General features: G+C 42.8%; 1 pseudogene; it reads right to left on the reverse strand.

The window, feature by feature from the left end:
* Positions 1-2,702: 2,702 nt before the first annotated feature.
* LOC105943814 lies at positions 2,703-5,369 on the reverse strand (annotated as a pseudogene).
* Between the last annotated feature and the right edge of the window lie 5,631 nt (positions 5,370-11,000).

Genomic DNA, 11,000 nt, shown 5'->3' on the forward strand with positions numbered 1-11,000 from the left:
GTGCTAGGGCTATAAGAATGTGCTGCCACATCCAGCTTTTAGGTGGTTGTTGGGGATCAAAACTCAGGCCCTCATGTTTGAGTGGCAGGCCCTTTACCCACTAAGCCATCTCCCCAGATCTCATCATTTTATTTTGTACGTGGTAAGACAGGGTCTGATATAACGGAATCTAGATAAACATCAATGTATATTTTTCTGGCAGAATATTCTCCCAAGACAATATATTGAGACCAAAATTTCATCTAAGCAATTATTAAAATTATTTGTAATACATTAGCATTTACCTAAATGCCTTGACTATAAGCTCTAAGATTCGGACACAGACTTTTAAAAAGAATTAACTGGTAGTCACAACAGGCATCACGTATATATGTTAATATGTCCCAAATGTGAATCGCTACCTAGGCACATTTCTGATTCAGTGCATACCATGAGCCGGCACAGGGGCCTTTCAGCAACTCCAAGTTGCATCCCACTTGCTTGCCTTGGCCCAGATCAGGAAACCACAGCTCACTGCCTTACTCACCCCACTCAGCAAGAAGACGAAAGGAGCCTGGGTGAGAGAAAACTTTCCCGGCAGCACAGACTCCATTTAGAAAGCTCAGAACAATGAGGCATAATGTGTCTTGACTTCTCACACTATTAACTACCACTCCGCGGACTTTCCTTCCCATTTCTCGCCTTTTCCAAGTAGGAGGGAAATGGGGGAAAAAGGGAAGTTGGGCAGGAAATCCACCTTGCAGAAAGAAAATCCTACTTGAATAAAGGTACCCCATTGAGGAGTCTCATTGCATTTACTTTGGGAACTGGTTAAAACTTGATTAATTCACCCACAGAAACTAACTGACAGAGGATGGATGGGAGGAAGGGTAACTACACATAGTTTGCAAGCTGAGTACAAGAGGGAAAGCCAAAATGAAATAAAATTAGTGTGTGCATCTAACAGAAAAACAAAAAAGGTGTAAATTGGAGTGGACTGTGGAGGTCAGGGGTTTGAAATGGTGCTCAATATCTGGGGCCTGAATTCCAATGCAGACGTCTCTCTTGATATCTCTTGTATCATAAGATGCTTCGAGTGTTCAACACACTGAAGAATCCTGTGCTGTAGCTTCCCTATCCCCCCTTTAGTGAAAAGCAAAGAAGTAGGAAAATAGTTGAAGGTAATTGGAAAGTTAAAAATTCTTACTTCCTAGTTGTGAGACCATTTTTTAATGATGGATAGATATGGTTGTGAGAGGAAGAGAATAAAAATGAAGCTAGAAAATGGAAGATCGGAAACTACACTCCTGGTTGGAAGTTGGGTATCTTCACAGACAATTCACCTGCCACTGGAGAGAGTAAGGGCCAGGTGCATGCCATGCTATGCTGCATTGGATCTAGCTAAAATGAATTGAGTCCCTACTGACACTTTTGTTTCATGAGACTGGGAAACCCAGTGTAAATTGGGTTGAGTGTGTCTGAGGGTCTTTCCGCACTACAGGAATCAACAGATCCTTCTTACTCACCTATCACTTTCTTCTTTGAAATCAGAGAGCCCTCTCCTATCACTCCTCCCATGTAGAAATTTCTTATTAGGTAACCCCCTATAGTACCCAAAGTTTATTCATATACTGTAAAGTATCATCATAAAAAGTTACACTGCCTATGTTGTAAGAGTCTGATTCTTATGTTTGCTAGACAAGTACTCTGCCACTGAGCTCTTCCTCAGCAGGGCTCCTATCTTCTTCTGAGAAAATTTGAAGTACTGGGGTGAACATTCTGTCTAAAGGGCAATTCTCAATTCCCCAAAGTAGTGTCTTAGCAGAATAAATCTATGTGTGCACGTGTGTGTGTGTGTGTGTGTGTGTGTGTGTGTGTATGAGAGATTGACAGAGAGAGAGAGAGAGAGAGAGAGAGAGAGAGAGAGAAAGAAAGACAGATAGAAAGACAGAGAGACAGAGAGAAACAGAGACATAAGGAGATGTTCTCCTAAGAAAACACAGAAGCAGTCTCTGGGTTGGCAAGAGAGGAAAACCAACTCTAATGTTATTTAAAAATAATTCATTTCACAAAACCATCAGTACAATACAGGCACACTTGTATGATGAAAAGGAAGCCTATAGAGAACACATGGGGGAGGGGTAGAAAGAGGGGGATCCGAGAGATCGGGGCATATGCATCTGCCTGTTTGGGTTACTGTCACTAAGCAATTTAGGGAGAAGGGCTGGTCTCCTGGCAGCACTCTGTTATAGTTGACGTGTGGGGAAGTTGAAATCAACAAGGCTAATTAAGTCACATTGAAAGAAATTCACCATGCATTTTTCTCTCGAGTCTTTATGTTCCTAACATGAGAGTATCTGGGACTTGAGTGAAGCTGTATATCTTCCTGGGTTTCACCTGCAACTCACATCCATGATTTATCCATGTAGCACTTTGCAAGTGGAGGTTCTGGCTGGCAGATCACCTCACTGCTCAGCCCAGGTGATGAGTGTAACTCTGTCAGTCTTATTATTTTAAATTGGTGCTTTGTCAAATGGGTGCTTGGCTTCCAAAGGAGTTTCTCTTCTCTGAAATGCTGTAATAATAACATTGACAGCAGTAACATCTGCTGCCGTTTATTGAGCCTTAAATACACACCAGGTGCTATACAAGAAGGCTTAGAATTCAGTAGTCACTGTCCCAGGCTCCGTCAGACTGAGGGATCCCAACTTTGCCATGATTTGCTAGTTGCGGGCCTTATTAGTGACTTTTCTCATCGCCGTGACCAAAGCCCTGTCAAAAGGCACCTAAAGGGAGGGCAAATTTATTCTGGATCACAGCTCAAAAGGATGTTACGGTCCATCACGATGGGAAAACAGGGATCGCCATAGGAGCAGAGGCAGCTGGTTTCATTGCATTCATAGTCAGACACGAACTAAGGCTGGGTGTAAAGCCTCAAGGTCTGCCTACAGTGACCACTTCTCCCCTCGAGCGTATGAGACTATGGGGATGTTTTGCAGTCACAGTACAATACAGGGCAGATTATTTAGATTTGGACTTTTCATGTGTAAAATGGGCATAAGGTATCTCACGAAGATGGAATGCATTGGCTGAGGGAAACAGCTTTGTAGCAAGCCTGCAGCTGGTTTATATTTAATACATTTACCATCATCACTGTAGTAGTTTGAATGTGTTAGTTTAAATGTATGGCCCCATGAACTCAGTCAACTTTTTTTAAAAAAAAAATTTATTTATTTATTTGAGAGCGACAGGCACAGAGAGAAAGACAGATAGAGGGAGAGAGAGAGAATGGGTGCTCCAGGGCTTCCAGCCTCTGCAAACGAACTCCAGACGCATGCACCCCCTTGTGCATCTGGCTAACGTGGGACCTGGGGAACCGAGCCTCGAACCGGGGTCCTTAGGCTTCACAGGCAAGCGCTTAACCGCTAAGCCATCTCTCCAGCCGTTAGTCAACTTTTTTGATTAAACGTTTGTACTTGAGCCTTGAGCACATGGATCCCTGCTGCAAGGGTGCATGTCACTGGGGGTGGATCCTGGGGTCTGGCCCTAAAGTATATTTTGGGGTGATCTTTCCGTCCAGCCCTACCAGGTGTGTTCAGAACAGCTCGAGCTCCGGTGGTTCCTGCTTGCTGGTGCAGCTGCTGTTGGCGCTTGGGTGCTGCAGTGCTTTCTCTGTGCTTGCGTCTATGAAGGGAGCCAGCGTCTTCTGCCCTGGGCGGAGTTTCCCTGGGCTCTCTAAGCCTGGAAGAAACCCCTTCCTCCCATAAGCTGAGTCCAGTTGGATGTTTGTCTCGGTCACAAAGAGCTGATTATGATCACCATTATCATCGTTTTGTTTTGTTTGTTCCAAGTTAGGGTCTCACTCTAACCCAGGTCGACCTAGAATTCACTCTGTAGTCTCAGGTTGGTAGCCTCAAACTCGCAGTGATCCTCCTACTTCTTCTTTCTGAGTGCTGGGATTAAAAGTGTGTGCCGCCACACCTGGTTCATCATAATTATTGTTATTTTTTTAGTCTTGGTGTTCCCTTTAAAAATTTTTTTTCCAAGCCAAACCATATACAGCTTTATTAAAGATAAATTTCATAAACCGTCATGGTATTTCAGGCAGGACATGGGCAGACACTCAGCAACACCATATGCAAGAACTCCCAAGCTCCTTTCTTTTGTGGGCTACCAAAATCGGGAAGCCACTATGAACTTCAATGAAGTCTTCATGTGATGCTCGGAACAGGGAAGTTTAGAGTGGGGGTGACATTTCGCATTGAGTATGTTGTTTCACAAGCCGACCTTGACTTTCAGGAACTGAACTGAAAATTAAAGTATTATTAATCTGAAAAATCCACAATTGTTGAGAAAAGCCACAGCTCTTGGGAGGAATGACATCATCTCAATGACTTCACTGCCAAGCCCGGGTCACCTGACACACTGGCAAAACCAGTGTGAAGGAGTCAGGTCCCCAACAGGTCTCTGTTTGTTTGTTTGCTTGTTTTACGAGGTAGGGTCTCACTCTAGCCCAAGCTGACCTGGAATTCAACATGGAGTCTCAGGGTGGCCTCAAAGTCACAGCGATCCTCCTACCTCTGCCTCCCAAGTGCTGGGATTAAAGGTGTGTGCCACCACGCCCAGCAGGTCTCTGGTCTTAAGGGAGTTGAGTCTATGCTGATGGTGGAGGGGAGAACATGAAATGGGCTTTGCCTTTTCTCATGCCACAGGGCATTTGTGCCAAGGCTGGCTACTGTGTCAATATCAGGGAATCCCTCCTCTCAGGAGCCAAGGGGAATCTTTCAAAACTAGCAGGAAAGGTATTTTCCCATCACTCCAGCTTGGGAGACCTTCTGTTAGTGACATTTGTCCCCCCCCCCCAAAATAACAACAACAACAACACAAAGTGTTCTGTGTGCTAACAACACAGCTTTAAAATAAAAGTAAGACAAAATTCTACATTTTAATAAAACTTGATAAAAATAGTATTTCAAACTGTATAGTCACCAGAAGCACACAGTTCTCAAAAATGCACATGCTTCCCTTGACATCTCCAGCAGCTCCGGCTTTCTGTGCCGGGTCTGCTTTGGCATCTCTGTTTTCTGCAGGGTTATTCCCCTCTGTGCCAGCCTCAGCTTTTCCCTTTTTCCCTTTGGGTACCTTCATTCCCTTCTTTGCAGGGGTCTTTTCAGGCTTGGGCTCTGGCTTGGGAGGAGTAGGTTTAGCAGACGACTTGTGGGTCTTCTCTGTGGTTCGTCCTTCCCCTTGGCTTTGTCCCTGTTAGCATCCCCTTCAGCCTTTCCTCTGGGAATGGAGGCAGCTTGGGTGGGGGCTGTAGGTGCTGAATGTAGTGATGCAGCAGCGTGTGGCTTTGATCGGTCTAGGGATTGTCCTTGCTTCTTCTCCATCCTGTTCCTAAATTTTTATTTACTGGCAAGGGGAGAGTTAGAAAGAGAGAGAGAGAGAGAACGGACACGCTAGGGCCTTTAGCCATTGCAAATGAACACCAGTAGCATGAACCAATTTGTGCATCTTGCTTTACATGAGTCCTGGGAAATGAAACCTGGTTCCTTAGGCTGTGTAGGCAAGTGCCTTAAGAACTAAGCAATCTCTCCAGCCCTTGGTCTTCTCTTTAATCCTCCAATAACCCTGAAGAACAATCATTATCATCTCTATATTACAGATTGCAAAGCATAAACTTATATGGATAAGCTGACTTATCCAAATTTACATACATCATAAGTAATGGGAATGTGGGGTTCGAACTTACCTCCATCACTACAGGGAATTTGTGTTTGGCTACTAGGATGAAGTAACTAGTAGTTCATTCTCCACTGATCTGAGTTCACAAGGTAGCACCATCTCTTGACAAATCCTCACTATGACAAAGATAGTGTTACTTACTCACAGCAGTTAGGAACTAAAACCACAACGTTTTTACATTGTCATTACTTATTTCACAGCAGAACTATGAAGCTTACTTTCTTATCCTATTGAAAAATGCATGGGAAGCTATGAAACCTCGGCTTTGTGTAACTTCTTGGAGAATCCAATCCAGGTCCCTGACTCAGTGTCCTTGTACCTGCTGCCTGGAATGCTTTCTCTTCCAACATTCACATGACTGACATTCTCATTCTCTTCCCATTAGGGAACTATTCCTTGATTGTACTAGTTTTCTGATACTATAACAGATACCACAGGTCATCCACTTATAAGGAACACAAGTTTCCTTTGGCTCACATTTTTAGAGATTTCAGTCCTGGTTGAATGGCCCTGTTACTTTGGGCATATGGTGAGGTAGTATGTCACGGTGGAATTGGGATGGAACAAAGCTTTTCACTTCATGGACAGGAAGCCAAAAAGACAGGAAGTTATGATGAGACCATTGTCCTATTCACGAATATTCTCCCCGTGTTCTAAATACAATTTGCTGGCATCCATCTTCTACACCACCTTCTGATAGTGCCATGTGGGGAACAAACGTTCAACAACTCATGGGGCTTTGGGGAACATTCTAAATCCAAGCTATAGCACTATCCTACATAACTTATGAGCATTACCCTTATTATTTTCTTTTCTCTCTCTCTTTCTGTCTCTCTGTGTGTGTGTATGTGTGTGTGTGTGTGTGTAATATGTATAGAGCATATGTGGTATGTTTTTGTTGTATGTGCATGTGCATGTACATGTAAATGTGTGTGCCCTGTGACCACACATGCAGAAGCCAGAGGAGGATGTCATGTATATCAGGTACTTTCTCATTGCTAGGACAGTTTTGTCCTATAAAAAACAGCTTATGGAAGGAAATGGCTTAGAGTTCAATAGGGTTTAGCCCAGCATGGTGGGAAAGGCATGGCAGGCTGGAAAAGGAAGCTGGAATCATACTGTCACTTTGGCTGACTAGAAACAGGAAGAACAGTAAGCAGGGTTGGACTAAAAATCTTTAAGGACCACCCCTAGTGACACACTTCCTCCAGCAAGGTTCTTCCTTCTAAAGATTCCAGTATCTTCCAGAACAGGGCCACTAGTTTGAGATTAGGTTCTCAGACATACAGGCATTGGGTGGGTATTTTATGGTCAAACCATAGCACCAAGTGTCCTCCTCTATCTCTCTTCCACCGTATTTTATTGAGACAGGGCCTCTCATGGAACCTGTAGCTTGCTGCTTTTCAGCTAGACTGGCTGCCCAGTGAGTCTTGGCCATCCTCCTATCTCTGGCCCTCTCTCTCTGGAGTTCTTGGAGCGCATGGCCATACCTGACATTTTATGAGTGCGGGGGTCCTCACACTTGGACAGTAAGCACTCTTACCCAACTGAGGCATCTCCCCATTCTTTCATCATACTTATTCTTGTCAGGTCCTACATTTCTTTCTGGAATTGTTTCCCTTAACATTTATTCCCACATGACACCCCCTGTAATATATTAATGGATGACCTATCCACACTAGGGAATTCCAAGAGCAACATGATTTGTGCTTTTTGTTGTTGTTTTTGTTCTTGTTGGTCATTGCTAAGATCACATGAAAAAGAATAAAGACAGACAAACAGGAAACCAGTTTTATTTTATTTTATTTTTTAAAGTGCTGAATAAATGGATACAACTTGGCATTTTGTAGCAGTTAAAAAAGAAAAAAAAAAAAAAACAACTCTTGAGCCTTAGTTTTCTAATTGCTACTTTTTTTTCCCCAGTTTCTAAACAAAAAGACAAAATGCATAGGAAATTCTAGTCAATATGAGAGAACGTGATAGGAGAAACAAAAGTTGAATGTGAACGTGTACAGCAGCAATTTTCTCATTGTGCTCCCCTAGACCTTTATGTTATTTGACCCTGGACTCTTCAAGTAGTCTGCTGGCAGACATTCTCAAGTGTATTTGTTTTTCTTCAGTGTTGTCGAAGGTGGCCTGGGTGGTGGGGTGAATAAATGATGAGGTAGGTGATCACTCAGTGCAGGTCACTGAGTGCATGTAACCCACATAGTCATAGGCTCCGCCTGTTCTACTTCTATACAGTGCCATCAACACTGATCCAAGGCTGACATTCACCAAGACATCTCTACCTTAACTGTCTAGAAAAAATGTTACATTTTATTCCACCTGCTATACAGTCCATGGTTCTCCAAAGTTTCCTACTCTTTCTCCACAAAGACTCAATGTCCATCACCAGCCCATCCCCGCCAGCTGGCTTCCTCACATTTCCAGAAAACTCCTTTCTAAGTTTATCATCTTCATTCTTTTCCTACTTATGATCCAGGAAGAGGCTGGTCTGATCTCTCTGTGAATTCCCCCTACAGGGCTGGGTGTTTTTCATTTATATTTTCATTCATGTACCCATTCTCCACAAGGAGGGGTTAAGGACCCTGGGAGACCCTGAATTTATAATAGAGGGCACTGGAATAACTGTGATCGCTATTGGGATTAATTTATTTCCCCTTTCTGTTTCAGAACATGCAGTCATTGTGAGGGCTCACTCTGCCTGAAACATTCAGCTCAGCTACAATGCTGGTAAAGACCAAAGCACTTTGTGGACATCCTTCCAAACAAAGGCTTGGAGAGCAGGTGGGAAGATGGTTTGAAAACGGAAAGATGGAAAGAAGATTATTAGCTTGTTTTATAATGTTCTCCTGCCCTAGAAAACTCAAAATGGTTTATGTGAGTACAGACTAATCTAAACATTTTAACCTGCCAATCACAGCATGTTTGTTGACCTAAGGCAGACAGATAGTAAGAGAATTATTACAGGAAAAAGTCCTACCCCCATCTCGGTTATCTTGACATTCATTTCAGGGTTTTGTTTTCCAACCTGGCTAAATAACCCTGAGAAAATAAATGCAGGGCAGGGCACATGTGTGTTTAATGTCTCTATTTTGTTTATGGTTCAGAATCATGACTCCGCTTACCCACTTGACAGCCTCTGTCCCTATCTCATCTCACTGCTTGTTTTATGTCTGTGTTTTCTACTTAGCAGTCTGACGTTGTCTCTGTGTGGCCATGACTTTGTGAAGAAAAGGGAGGAGGAAGCAATTAGAGAGGGTCAAAGTCACAGGTTCTTGACAGGGTTTGATGTCTGGAGTGATATGGGATGGATTGAGGAGGCACCGTTTCATAAGGATTTCTGGCTAAGTGTGCCAGGCCCAGCTCATCATAATGTCCCTATGGAAGATTCCAGGGGTCTACCTACTTCTCACTAGATTACTCAAAGGACAACCATCCATACCTTCCCATTCTTTTTTACTTATTCCCTAGCTCATGGGCCACCATTCCTATTTAGGCGCATAGTTGATAGGGTTTATTACTTAACCAGTGTAATAACACCGGTCCTAAAAAAAAAAAAAAAAGAAAAAGTCATCATTTCAAAGGGAAAAGGGGAAGCCCTTGACTCCTTGAGGGGTAATGTGTTCCACCTGGTCTATTGTTCAACCAAATGGTAACCAAGTCATGATACAGGAATAACTAGGCCATCCTCAGTGACATGCAAGTGGATTGTGACAAGTGCTGGGCCTGGAGTTAGACTGGATGCTGGGTCTTAATTCCAGCTGTCATCCTCTGATATGTGATCTTGATCTCCCGTGAATCACTTCATTTTCCTGAGCACTGAAGTGGTTTGGACTGGAGTGATTCGATGATGTGATTAACAGCTCACACTGTGAAATGTGAATTCCAGAGCTTTTCCTTGTTATTCTGTGGAGGGCGTGCTTTCTCAGGAAACATGGCACCTTAAGAGAGAGTGTCATAACAGTTTCAGGCTTTGCTCAACTGTCAATGATGGGACTTGTAAGCTTGGGCAGGGCAGGAATCTGTGGGCAAGATCTGCGGCTTGGTGGTTAAGAAAAGGCATCTTGGCTAGGATCTGGCTCCTTCACTAATGACAGTCTGTGCACCTGCTTTCACTTTCTTCCTAAAAAATATTTGGAGACATTATTACTTTGCTTTCTGTTTAGATTTTATTCCTATAATTTCTGTCTTCTAGGTCAATATTTCCCAAAAAAGGCTTTAGAAAACAGTCATCACATTAAATGCTCTCAAGAAATAAGCTACATACCAAATATATTTTGAACCACCATGTATCATATCCTTCTGTTGGAGAACACCACAGTACAGTGGTGCTTTACAATGCAGAGACTGGGCTGGGAAGATGTTATTCAGGTAAAGTGCTTGTCAAGCAAGCATGGCAAACTGAGTTTGGATCCCGGAATTAACATAAAATCTGGGCATGGTTTTGTGTGACTATAATCCCAGTGCTGAGTGGCGACTTGGAGACAGGAGGACCTATAGGGTTTACTGGTTACCTAGTCTAGATATGTTGGTGAGTTCAAGTTTCACTGAGAGGCTCTGTCTAAAAAGAAAAAAAAAAAAAAACTAAAATGGGATAGTCAGTGATTCAAGAATATTGACTTCTGGCCCTTGACACACTCATATATATACACATACATACTCTCCTCACATTTACATATACAGGAAGAAAAATGCTGAGGTATTCTGATTTATAAAAATACATTAAACATTATGTAAGTGACAGAGAAATTACAACAGATCATGTTTTATCTGCCATAAAATTTAATAATTATTGTTATTTTCTTGTTCTCAAAGTCTTTTTCGTGTGTGTATAGTATGTGTGGTATGTGCTATATGCATATGTGTGTGCAGGTGTGGGCAACAGAAAGACATTGGGTATTTTCTTCTCTTGTTCTTCCATCTTAATTCCTTGAAGCAGACTCTCACTGAACCTGGTACTCCATATTTTTCAGTTAGACACAGGGAACCCTAGTGATCTTCCTGTCTCCACCTCTCTTAGCACTGGGATTATAGGTATGCACTTATATACATGAATTTTTATATGTGTGCTGGGGATTAAATTCAGGTCTTCATGCTTACACAGCAAATACTTTTATCTGCTGAGCCATCTCTTCAGCACAAAAGTTTTAAAATAATATTTAGAAAAGCCAGAGGAAGGAGCATGGATGGAATGCACTCAATGAACTTCTGATGTGCTGTGTGGGGCATAGAGATGCAGAGAGAAGCACCATGCATTTTAGTTTCCAAGA

Source organism: Jaculus jaculus, chromosome 9, assembly GCF_020740685.1.
Source record: "Jaculus jaculus isolate mJacJac1 chromosome 9, mJacJac1.mat.Y.cur, whole genome shotgun sequence".
Lineage (NCBI taxonomy): Eukaryota > Metazoa > Chordata > Mammalia > Rodentia > Dipodidae > Jaculus > Jaculus jaculus.